Source organism: Coregonus lavaretus (assembly GCF_964263955.1).
Source record: "Coregonus lavaretus genome assembly, contig: HAP1_SCAFFOLD_523, whole genome shotgun sequence".
Lineage (NCBI taxonomy): Eukaryota > Metazoa > Chordata > Actinopteri > Salmoniformes > Salmonidae > Coregonus > Coregonus lavaretus.
The window spans coordinates 125,498-138,763 of NW_028159754.1; the positions used below are offsets into that span (position 1 = coordinate 125,498).

The 13,266-nt window shown below is 45.3% G+C and overlaps 1 long non-coding RNA gene across 1 annotated transcript in view; it reads right to left on the minus strand.

Moving 5' to 3' along the window:
• Nucleotides 1-395: 395 nt before the first annotated feature.
• The window catches only part of LOC311122475, a 66,563-nt gene continuing 53,692 nt past the window's right edge, over nucleotides 396-13,266 (minus strand). Inside the window, exons 2-4 of the long non-coding RNA XR_014612450.1 lie at nucleotides 3,173-3,256; nucleotides 817-857; nucleotides 396-452 (exon numbers count right to left, since the gene is read on the minus strand). This is a non-coding gene — a long non-coding RNA (uncharacterized lncRNA). The remainder of the gene's footprint in view (nucleotides 453-816; nucleotides 858-3,172; nucleotides 3,257-13,266) is intronic.

A 13,266-nucleotide genomic window follows, 5' to 3' on the forward strand; every position in this document is an offset into this window, starting at 1 on the left:
ACCAGGCTAGTGAGATCCGATCTGGGGCCAGGCTAGTGAGATCAGATCTGGGGCCAGGCTAGTGAGATCCGATCTGGGGCCAGGCTAGTTTACAACGACTACACAAGTAGAAGGTGGAAGCAATCATCTCAAGTTGTCCATTTGATTCATACAAAATCAGCTCAAATTGTCCATTCTACAATCCCAACGTAATTCAGTAGGATACCATCGGAAGCAGCAGTAGAGCCGTGGTTGAGTGGGTAACACTGCCGGTACAAAGTCACATGTATCAGTCCCCACTCGCGTCCACCTTTCCCTCAATTTCTCCCACCAGCCTGCTTCCCCCATCTGATTTCCATGCTCTCTCAATAAAGTGTCAAAATACCCCTCAAAAGAATAAACAGAATAAGCACTGACCCATTGCCTTCAACGGTGGCCTCCTTGAGGTGTATGTAACAGGCAGGAAAGATCCCCTGGAACAGAAGGTGGGAAAGACAGGACACACAATAAATCGTTTGATATAGGATAGGACACACTGTATACAGCCTGATCTAGTTTCATGAGGTTAAATGACATCCTGAGTCCACGGCACAGCAGAAGAGTTGAGTGGAAAGACAGGACACACAATAAAACACTGATACAAAATAATATTAGATTTGTTAGACATTACGCCATATTAATATCATAGTATATCACATTATGACTAACAAAGACTTAACTGAACTTTTACAGCAGGTCATTTCAGATGTTGGAACGACACTCCAAAAGACCCCGAATAGTTTAAGGGAATATCTGAAATGATACTACACCGTTGAAAATGTAAAAATATCAACTCACTTTCTTGGACTTCCTCCTCAGTCTGTGACCTCTATACCAGCCTGGAGGTGAAGAGAACAGGACATATCACATGGTCAAGGAAACAACACGTAGCATTAGCATCAAGTAGAACCGTCATCTAGATAACAGAATGATTGTAGAAGACGGGGGACAGTCATCTAGATAACAGAATGATTGTAGAGGAGGGGGGACAGTCATCTAGATAACAGAATGATTGTAGAAGACGGGGGACAGTCATCTAGATAACAGAATGATTGTAGAGGAGGGGGGACAGTCATCTAGATAACAGAATGATTGTAGAAGACGGGGGACAGTCATCTAGATAACAGAATGATTGTAGAGGAGGGGGGACAGTCATCTAGATAACAGAATGATTGTAGAAGATGGGGGACAGTCATCTAGATAACAGAATGATTGTAGAGGAGGGGGGACAGTCATCTAGATAACATAATGATTGTAGAAGACGGGGGACAGTCATCTAGATAACAGAATGATTGTAGAAGACGGGGACAGTCATCTAGGTAACAGAATGATTGTAGAGGAGGGGGGACAGTCATCTAGATAACAGAATGATTGTAGAAGACGGGGGACAGTCATCTAGATAACAGAATGATTGTAGAGGAGGGGGGACAGTCATCTAGATAACAGAATGATTGTAGAAGACGGGGGACAGTCATCTAGATAACAGAATGATTGTAGAGGAGGGGGGACAGTCATCTAGATAACAGAATGATTGTAGAAGACGGGGGACAGTCATCTAGATAACAGAATGATTGTAGAGGAGGGGGGACAGTCATCTAGATAACATAATGATTGTAGAGGAGGGGGGACAGTCATCTAGATAACAGAATGATTGTAGAAGACGGGGGACAGTCATCTAGATAACAGAATGATTGTAGAGGAGGGGGGACAGTCATCTAGATAACAGAATGATTGTAGAAGATGGGGACAGTCATCTAGATAACAGAATGATTGTAGAAGACGGGGACAGTCATCTAGATAACAGAATGATTGTAGAAGACGGGGGACAGTCATCTAGATAACAGAATGATTGTAGAGGAGGGGGGACAGTCATCTAGATAACAGAATGATTGTAGAAGACGGGGGACAGTCATCTAGATAACAGAATGATTGTAGAGGACGGGGGACAGTCATCTAGATAACAGAATGATTGTAGAAGACGGGGGACAGTCATCTAGATAACAGAATGATTGTAGAGGAGGGGGGACAGTCATCTAGATAACAGAATGATTGTAGAAGACGGGGGACAGTCATCTAGATAACAGAATGATTGTAGAGGAGGGGGGACAGTCATCTAGATAACAGAATGATTGTAGAAGACGGGGGACAGTCATCTAGATAACAGAATGATTGTAGAGGAGGGGGGACAGTCATCTAGATAACAGAATGATTGTAGAGGACGGGGGACAGTCATCTAGATAACAGAATGATTGTAGAAGACGGGGGACAGTCATCTAGATAACAGAATGATTGTAAAGGACGGGGGACAGTCATCTAGATAACATAATGACTGTAGAAGACGGGGGACTGTCATCTAGATAACAGAATGATTGTAAAGGACGGGGGACAGTCATCTAGATAACATAATGACTGTAGAAGACAGGGGATAGTCATCTAGATAACAGAATGATTGTAAAGGACGGGGGACAGTCATCTAGATAACAGAATGATTGTAGAAGACGGGGGACAGTCATCTAGATAACAGAATGATTGTAGAAGACGGGGAGACAGTCATCTAGATAACAGAATGATTGTAAAGGACGGGGGACAGTCATCTAGATAACAGAATGATTGTAGAAGACGGGGGACAGTCATCTAGATAACAGAATGATTGTAGAGGAGGGGGGACAGTCATCTAGATAACAGAATGATTGTAGATCTGGGACAGTTGAATCTGGTAATGTGTGAAACATTCTTACAGGGTGGAAATTGTACAGATCAGCTTATCTTATTGGGGACATTTACCAAAACTTTGACAGAACACCAGTGTCACTGTGAATGACAGAATAATCTGCAACATTCCTCTGTAAACTGATCAGGAGTGCCATCAGTTAGTGTGCCCTTATAAACCTACAGTATACACTACATGTCTCTAGTATGTGGACCGTGTCATCAGTTAGTGTGTTCCTACCTTCATATGTCTCTAGTATGTGGACCGTGTCATCAGTTAGTGTGTTCCTACCTTCATATGTCTCTAGTATGTGGACCGTGTCATCAGTTAGTGTGTTCCTACCTTCATATGTCTCTAGTATGTGGACCGTGTCATCAGTTAGTGTGTTCCTTCCTTCATATGTCTCTAGTATGTGGACCGTGTCATCAGTTAGTGTGTTCCTACCTTCATATGTCTCTAGTATGTGGACCGTGTCTCCAATCTGTAGTGACAGCTCCTCATCTCCGCGGACATCATAGTTATAGATTGCTGAGGGGAGAGAAGAAGAGAAGAGGATATTTAAAGGAGATATTAAAGGAGATATTAAAGGACGGGAAAAGGCAATAAGGCATTGAGGTCCTGTGTGGCAGCGTGGTTGTGTGTGTCATACTAAAACATAGCAGCGGGCAAGCTCACAGAACACCCACACAGATTGACACATATCATATCGGCTGCATACAGTCATCAACACCCTGGAGACTAACAACATTAACGTAGCATATGTTCTACCACCCCACACACACACACACACACACACACACACACACACCACTTCCAATAAGGTCGGGGAGGACTCTACCTCTCCTGCTGGGGGAAGGATACAATGTGAGGCCCCGTTGATGGGATTACTTTACCAAGGTGAATGACAGCATAATTAAAAAAGGTCCTTGTCACCACAGGTATTCCTCCACCCCACCAGGCAGGTATATTTAACTGAATTAACTTGTCCTCTTACCCCCCCCTCCCCCATCCACAGGAGCTTATGCTGAATAGCCACAATGAGATTAGACTCAGGCTCAGCCCAATTTGGCACGCTATTCCCTACATAGTGCACTATTTTTGACAAGAGACCTATGGGACCTGGTCGAAAGTAGCGCACTACATAGGGAATAGGGTTCCATTTGAGATGCAAGACATAGGCCTGAAGGGATGAATTTAATTAGTTTGCAATCGAAACAAATAATCTGCTCAGACCCAAACAAGGATCAAAAGCTGCGCTATAAATTCTCGGACAACTCAAAAGGTTCCTAGATGCCCTTCCAGACTCCCTCCACCTACCCAAGGATGTCAGAGTAGAAAAATCAGTTAACCACCTAACCGAGGATCTAAATGTAACCTTGCGTAATACCCTAGATGCAGTCGCACCCCTAAAAACAAAACATTTGTCACAAGAAATCAGCTCCCTGGTATACAGAAAATACACGAGCCCTGAAGCAGGCTTCCAGAAAACTGGAACGGAAATGGCGCTCCACCAAACTGGAAGTATTCCGACTAGCTTGGAAAGAAAGTACCGTGCAATATCAAAAAGCCACCACTGCTGCTCGATCAGCCTACTTTTCCAACCTGATAGAGGAGAATAAAAACTATCCAAAATGTATTTTTGATACGGTCACAAAGCCAGCTAAAAAGCAGCATTCCCTAAGTGAGGATTGCCATGAACTTCAGCGGTGATGAATTCATGAACTTCTTTGACGATAAGATCATGATCATTAGAAAGCAAAACAAATAAATAATAATAATAATACATCTAAAAAAATAAAAGATGGCCTATATACGATAAGCTTTCCTGAAGACCAATCATGTATCTGAAATGGTCCAGTCTGGTTTAATGCCCTATCATAGCACTGAGACTGCACTCGTGGACGTGGTAAATTACCTTTTAATGGCGTCAGACCCAAGCTCTGCATCTGTCCGCGTGCTCCTAGACCTTAGCGCTGCTTTTGACACCATCGATCACCACATTCTTTTGGAGAGATTGGAAACCCTAATTGGGTCGACACGGACAAGTTCTTGCCTGGTTTATATCTTATCTGTCGGAAAGATATCAGTTCGTCTCTGTGGATGGTTTGTCCTCTGACAAATCAATGGTAAGTTTTGGTGTTCCTCAAGGTTCCGTTTTAGGACCACTATCGTTTTCACTATATATTCTACCTCTTGGTGATGTCATTCGGAAACACAATGTCAACTTTCATTGCTATGCGGACGACACACAGCTCTACATTTCGATGAAACATGGTGAAGCCCCAAAACTGCCTTCCCTGGAAGCCTGTGTTTCAGACATTAAGGAAGTGGATGGCGGCAAATGTTTTACTTTTAAACTCGACAAAAAACAGAGATGCTAGGTCTAGTTCTGACAATTAATCTTGATGGTTGTACAGTCGTCTCAAATAAAACTGAAGGACCTCGGCGTTACTCCGGACTTTGATCTCTCTTTTGACGAACATATCAAGAATATTTAAAGGGCAGCTTTTTTCCCATCTTCGTAACATTGCAAAAATCTAACTTTTGCTTTTGTCACTTCTATATTAGACTACTACGGTTTATTTAATTCCATTTACGAGTTTTGTCAATTTATTCATTGTCTTTTGTTTGGAGCGCTCCTGTCAATCTTGAGTAAGGACGCATACCTGATTACGTATAGAAGTAGACCTAGGCTACCTGCGCGCAAATGTAGGCCTATACATGTGCCCATTTGGGGATCTGATACTATTTCTGATTGTCTTAACTCATCATCATTGTGGAGCTTCTCAAAGTAATTATTTATTCACCTCAAACAGCAAGTAAACGAAGTCTGTTTTTACATCCATTGAGAATGACAATAGTTCCTCAACCTCCCGGAAGATCTGAGCCCTAGGACCATTAATATTAATTAATTTAATTAATTAATAATTAATAAATTAATTATTAATGCCTCAAGACTACCTGGCCTGACGACTCCTGGCTGTCCCCAGTCCACCTGGTCGTGCTGCTGATCCAGTTTCTGCTGTTCTGCCTGCGACTATGGAACCCTGACCTGTTCACCGGACGTACTACCTTGTTCCGGACCTGCTGTTTTCAACCCTCTCTCCCTCCCTCCCTCTCTACCGCACCTGCTGTCTCGACCTCTGAATGCTCGGCTATGAAAAGCCAACTGACACTTACTCCTGAGGTGCTGACCTGTTGCACCCTCTACAACCACTGTGATTATTATTTGACCCTGCTGGTCATCTATAAACATTTGAACATCCTGAAGAACAATCTGTCCTTAATGGCCATGTACTCTTATAATCTCCACCCGGCACAGCCAGAAGAGGACTGGCCACCCCTCAGAGCCTGGTTCCTCTCTAGGTTTCTTCCTAGGTTCCTGCCTTTCTAGGGAGTTTCTCCTAGCCACCGTGCTTCTACATCTGCATTGCTGCTGTTTGGGGTTTTAGGCTGGGTTTCTGTATAGCACTTTGTGACATCAGCTGATGTTAACAGGGTTTAATAAATAAATGCGATTGATTGATTACTTCCAATATAACAAAGTAATAATGGTCATCAAGGTGTTGTGTCACATAATTGTTCCTTATTGCAAACAGACTACCTACAGGTTTTAATTTAAAAGAGTTTAAAGTACTATTTGGACTAGCAGGTATGTCCTGTCCTGTCCTCTGTTGCCACTATGAACTGAAGCTTTTTGTTCTAACTCTCAAATCAGCTTAGGGATTGACATTAAGGGTTGCCCTATTGCCTGGAGCATGTGAACTGAACAGTCGTGCCAGTTGAGACTGATCTGAGGGCAGGTGATCAAAAGTGAGAGAATAAAACTACACTTCAAAATAATTCCAGTTCCTAAACAGATCTCTCTGGTTCCTCCCCATTGTTTAACACTATAACCGCTAAAGCAGTCATTTGAACTGCTCAGGAATTAATTTATTTTATTACTCTGCTCCCCCCCTCCTCCCGACAGTAGGCCCTGCTCACCCCCCCCCCCCTCCTCCCGACAGTAGGGTCTGCTCCGCCCTCCTCCCGACAGTGGAAGGTGCAGTGGCCAGTTGATAATCACCCCGATAATTGCCTCGAAACTGACCTAAAACTATACCAGAACTAATTTCACTGACATAACAGATGAAATAAATTAAGTATGACGGGGGGAGAAAGGGTGAGTTGATGAGAGAGGGGAAGCGCACAATGCATAGTTATGTAACCGCCATTCTATTGTATTGACATATTCTAATTATAAATCGCAGTGGTATGTACCATATATGTAAAAAATAAAATATGTATCAGTCTACCAAATCCAAAATCAGTCTCATCAGTGTACTCCGGCCTACTTGGGGTACACTGCAAGAGCGTGCATGAGTTACAATGGCAAGAAGACCGAGAGGAATGGATGCACATGCTGGCGTTAGCGTTGCCACAAGATCTGAATGAAAAAAACGACTCAGATGGAAGAAATGAATCATTCCATCTCCGATCGTTATTCTTCTGATTCTGAGCCTGAGCCTGAACCTGCTCCTCCTTAGGCCTAAGAGCAACACAGCCAGAACGGTGCACACTGAGCTGGTGCCACCACCAAATGAAACGGTGCCAGATAGGAGAGAGGAAGGGAAAAGATCCACAAGCAGGTGAGGGAGTGTCAGAGAATGTGGTGACGAGGCTTCTGGAACCTTCCGTTGGTAAGGGGAGAACCGTCACCATGGACAACTTCTTCACTTCACCGTCATTGGAGAAAGAAGCTGCATGCAAATAAAACAAGCCGAGTCGGCACCTCGAACAGAGCGAGAAGGGAGCTCTGTCCCTCTGCAAAATAAGGCACGTGTACAGCCGTTATTACGTTCATGTTTCTGTCATGAGCACCATGCATCCCACAGTCGTCTTCGACGGGGACACAGAGAAAACAGGATACTGTTATTACACACTACAACCAAAACAAAGGTATGTCAATATTACATAATACACATCGCCATATATAGATCAACTTTATGCTCTTCTGTATAAACACGTGTTGTTTTTCCTATGGGAAATCATCCTAATGTTTTCTAGTCTATTCTGTTCCACAGGTTGGTGTGGATGTTTTGGGTCAGGTGGCTGTACTCTGTGAAAAGGAGACACCCTCCTCTGGCCTGTTAACTGTGCTCTACAATATGCTTGACTTTGGCTGCTATCAACGTGCACCTGTTGTTCAAGCAGTGCATGAACAGCACCCCGCCCAGGAGAGACTTCATCATGAGTCTGGCGTACGGGCAACGTGAGAGACATACTGTATGAGGACCAAGGCAGCAGCTCCCGGAGGGAGGAGACCGTGCCGGGTGGCTCCCGGGGGAAGGAGACCGTGCCGGGTGGCTCCCGGGGGGAGGAGACCGTGCCGGGTGGCTCCCGGGGGGAGGAGACCGTGCCGGGTGGCTCCCGGGGGAAGGAGACCGTGCCGGGTGGCTCCCGGGGGGAGGAGACCGTGCCGGGTGGCTCCCGGGGGAAGGAGACCGTGCCGGGTGGCTCCCGGGGGAAGGAGACCGTGCCGGGTGGCTCCCGGGGGAAGGAGACCGTGCCGGGTGGCTCCCGGGGGAAGGAGACCGTGCCGGGTGGCTCCCGGGGGGAGGAGACCGTGCCGGGTGGCTCCCGGGGGAAGGAGACCGTGCCGGGTGGCTCCCGGGGGAAGGAGACCGTGCCGGGTGGCTCCCGGGGGAAGGAGACCGTGCCGGGTGGCTCCCGGGGGGAGGAGACCGTGCCGGGTGGCTCCCGGGGGGAGGAGACCGTGCCAGGTGGCTCCCGGGGGGAGGAGACCGTGCCGGGTGGCTCCCGGGGGGAGGAGACCGTGCCGGGTGGACAGATGCACAAAGAACAGAACCCAAGACACCTGTGTCACCTGCAAGCCACGTGTTCGTTGGAAAGTTTGTCAAGTAAGTGAGAGTGGTACAAGATTTGGTGTTGACTGTTAGGACAAAAGATAACCACTAAATGAAATCCAACTGACGCCGTTGCGTGAAAACGCAGACCATGTTAAGTACGAGCTGACAATAATTGACTATTTCTGACTGCCGTCATAGCAACATATATTCATTATAAACATGCCACTATTGCTTTTCTGCTGATTTTCACTATTTATCAAGCACACTTCATGCTGATAGTGATGTTCAGGGTACTGTTTTGTGGTTGGGGTATTTTGTAAAAAATAAAATCATTATAAAAATAAGCTGTTACAGGGCCTCCCGAGTGGCGCAGCGGTCTAAGGCACTGCATCACAGTGCTTGAGGCGTCACTACAGACCCGGGTTCGATCCCAGGCTGTGTCACAGCCGGCCGTGACCAGGAGACCCATGAGGCGGCGCACAATTGGCCCAGCGTCGTCCGGGTTAGGAGAGGGTTTGGCCGGCTGTAGGGTCCTTGTCCCATCGCGCTCTAGCGACTCCTTGTGACGGGCGGGCCGGGCGCATTCACGCTGACTTCGGGTCGCCAGTTGACGTTGTTTCCTCCGACACATTGGTGCGGCTGGCTTCCGGGTTCAGCAAGCAGTGTGTGAAGAAGCAGTGTGGCTTGGCAGGGTCGTGTTTCGGAGGACGCATGGCTCTCGACCGTCGCCTCTCCCGAGTCTGTAGGGGAGTTGCAGCGATGGGACAAGACTGTAACTACCAATTGGATATCACGTAATTGGGGGAAAAAAGGGGTAAAAAGTACAACAATAAATAAATAAGCTGTTACTGTGTTCCAACTACAGTGGGGAAAAAAAGTATTTAGTCAGCCACCAATTGTGCAAGTTCTCCCACTTAAAAAGATGTAAACTATGACAGACAAAATGAGAAAAAAAAATCCTGAAAATCACATTGTAGGATTTTTAATGAATTTATTTGCAAATTATGGTGGAAAATAAGTATTTGGTCAATAACAAAAGTTTCTCAATAGTTTGTTATATACCCTTTGTTGGCAATGACACAGGTCAAACGTTTTATGTAAGTCTTCACAAGGTTTTCACACACTGTTGCTTGTATTTTGGCCAATTCCTCCATGCAGATCTCCTCTAGAGCAGTGATGTTTTGGGGCTGTCGCTGGGCAACACGGACTTTCAACTCCCTCCAAAGATTTTCTATGGTGTTGAGATCTGGAGACTGGCTAGGCCACTCCAGGACCTTGAAATGCTTCTTACGAAGCCACTCCTTCGTTGCCTGGGCGGTGTGTTTGGGATCATTGTCATGCTGAAAGACCCAGCCACGTTTCATCTTCAATGCCCTTGCTGATGGAAGGAGGTTTTCACTCAAAATCTCACGATACATGGCCCCATTCATTCTTTCCTTTACACGGATCAGTCGTCCTGGTCCCTTTGCAGAAAAACTGCCCCAAAGCATGATGTTTCCAACCCCATGCTTCACAGTAGGTATGGTGTTCTTTGGATGCAACTCAGCATTCGTTGTCCTCCAAACACGACGAGTTGAGTTTTTACCAAAAAGTTCTATTTTGGTTTCATCTGACCATATGACATTCTCCCAATCCTCTTCTGGATCATCCAAATGCACTCTAGCAAACTTCAGACGGGGCCTGGACATGTACTGGCACTGCAGGATTTTAGTCCCTGGCGGCGTAGTGTGTTACTGATGGTAGGCTTTGTTACTTTGGTCCCAGCTCTCTGCAGGTCATTCACTAGGTCCCCCCGTGTGGTTCTGGGATTTTTGCTCACCGTTCTTGTGATCATTTTGACCCCACGGGGTGAGATCTGGCGTGGAGCCCCAGATCGAGGGAGATTATCAGTGGTCTTGTATGTCTTCCATTTCCTAATAATTGCTCCCACAGTTGATTTCTTCAAACCAAGCTGCTTACCTATTGCAGATTCAGTCTTCCCAGCCTGGTGCAGGTCTACAATTTTGTTTCTGGTGTCCTTTGACAGCTCTTTGGTCTTGGCCATAGTGGAGTTTGGAGTGTGACTGTTTGAGGTTGTGGACAGGTGTCTTTTATACTGATAACAAGTTCAAACAGGTGCCATTAACACAGGTAACGAGTGGAGGACAGAGGAGCCTCTTAAAGAAGAAGTTACAGGTCTGTGAGAGCCAGAAATCTTGCTTGTTTGTAGGTGACCAAATACTTATTTTCCACCATAATTTGCAAATAAATTCCTAAAAAATCCTACAATGTGATTTTCTGGATTTTTTTTCTCAATTTGTCTGTCATAGTTGACGTGTACCTATGATGAAAATTACAGGCCTCTCTCATCTTTTTAAGTGGGAGAACTTGCACAATTGGTGGCTGACTAAATACTTTTTTTCCCCACTGTATGTTTCATAGTTGCAACAAAGGCACTCCACAAACACAATTTATTTAACAGTTTAATTGGTGTTTTTTGTGTTTGTTTTTACATATAGCCTACAGTAACAAACTAATGAAAATGCTGTTGTGTTATTTGAAAAACATAATCGTATTCTAATGAACACAACCAAATGCTTATTTTAGTGATAGAATATGTATTGATTTTTAAACTGTTCGAATGTTTTTAGTTAGAATGACTGCTCATTAGCTTGAAGGGGTGGGGTCCCTCGAGGCCCAGCAGTTCTACTGTTAAGTGAAAGAGACTATTTTTCCCATTCTTGTTTCTATTTCAAGCTAATCTTTTGTATCTATTTCTACAGCTACCGCTCCCTCTCCAGTTGATCTATTTCTACAGCTACCTCTCCCTCTCCAGTTGATCTATTTCTACAGCTACCGCTCCCTCTCCAGTTGATCTATTTCTACAGCTACCGCTCCCTCTCCAGTTGATCTATTTCTACAGCTACCTTTCCCTCTCCAGTTGATCTATTTCTACAGCTACCTCTCCCTCTCCAGTTGATCTATTTCTACAGCTACCGCTCCCTCTCCAGTTGATCTATTTCTACAGCAACCTCTCCCTCTCCAGTTGATCTATTTCTACAGCAACCTCTCCCTCTCCAGTTGATCTATTTCTACAGCTACCGCTCCCTCTCCAGTTGATCTATTTCTACAGCAACCTCTCCCTCTCCAGTTGATCTATTTCTACAGCAACCTCTCCCTCTCCAGTTGATCTATTTCTACAGCTACCGCTCCCTCTCCAGTTGATCTATTTCTACAGCAACCTCTCCCTCTCCAGTTGATCTATTTCTACAGCAACCTCTCCCTCTCCAGTTGATCTATTTCTACAGCTACCTCTCCCTCTCCAGTTGATCTATTTCTACAGCAACCTCTCCAGTTGATCTATTTCTACAGCAACCTCTCCCTCTCCAGTTGATCTATTTCTACAGCTACCTCTCCAGTTGATCTATTTCTACAGCTACCTCTCCCTCTCCAGTTGATCTATTTCTACAGCAACCTCTCCCTCTCCAATTGATCTATTTCTACAGCTACCTCTCCCTCTCCAATTGATCTATTTCTACAGCTACCTCTCCAGTTCATCTATTTCTACAGCAACCTCTCCCTCTCCAGTTGATCTATTTCTACAGCTACCTCTCCAGTTGATCTATTTCTACAGCAACCTCTCCCTCTCCAGTTCATCTATTTCTACAGCTACCTCTCCCTCTCCAGTTGATCTATTTCTACAGCTACCTCTCCCTCTCCAGTTGATCTATTTCTACAGCTACCTCTCCAGTTGATCTATTTCTACAGCTACCGCTCCCTCTCCAGTTGATCTATTTCTACAGCAACCTCTCCCTCTCCAGTTGATCTATTTCTACAGCAACCTCTCCCTCTCCAGTTGATCTATTTCTACAGCTACCTCTCCCTCTCCAGTTGATCTATTTCTACAGCAACCTCTCCAGTTGATCTATTTCTACAGCAACCTCTCCCTCTCCAGTTGATCTATTTCTACAGCTACCTCTCCAGTTGATCTATTTCTACAGCTACCTCTCCCTCTCCAGTTGATCTATTTCTACAGCAACCTCTCCCTCTCCAATTGATCTATTTCTACAGCTACCTCTCCCTCTCCAATTGATCTATTTCTACAGCTACCTCTCCAGTTCATCTATTTCTACAGCAACCTCTCCCTCTCCAGTTGATCTATTTCTACAGCTACCTCTCCAGTTGATCTATTTCTACAGCAACCTCTCCCTCTCCAGTTCATCTATTTCTACAGCTACCTCTCCCTCTCCAGTTGATCTATTTCTACAGCTACCTCTCCCTCTCCAGTTGATCTATTTCTACAGCTACCTCTCCAGTTGATCTATTTCTACAGCTACCTCTCCAGTTGATCTATTTCTACAGCAACCTCTCCCTCTACAGTTGATCTATTTCTACAGCTACCTCTCCAGTTGATCTATTTCTACAGCAACCTCTCCAGTTGATCTATTTCTACAGCTCCCTCTCCCTCTCAATCAGATGAAGCAGAGACTCTCTAACAGTCTGGCAGAGTACAGAGCATTCAGACATCCAGCATGAACCATGCAATTTGCTGTTGGTCTGAGGAGCCGTTGGTCTGAGGAGCTTTTCCCATTCTAGTCCATGTTACTCCTAAGGCTACTCCTCCTTCTCAATCAGTTAAAGCAGAGGACAGAGCAGGCAGAGGACAGAGCAGGCAGAGGACAGAGCAGGCAGAGGACAGAGCAGGCAGAG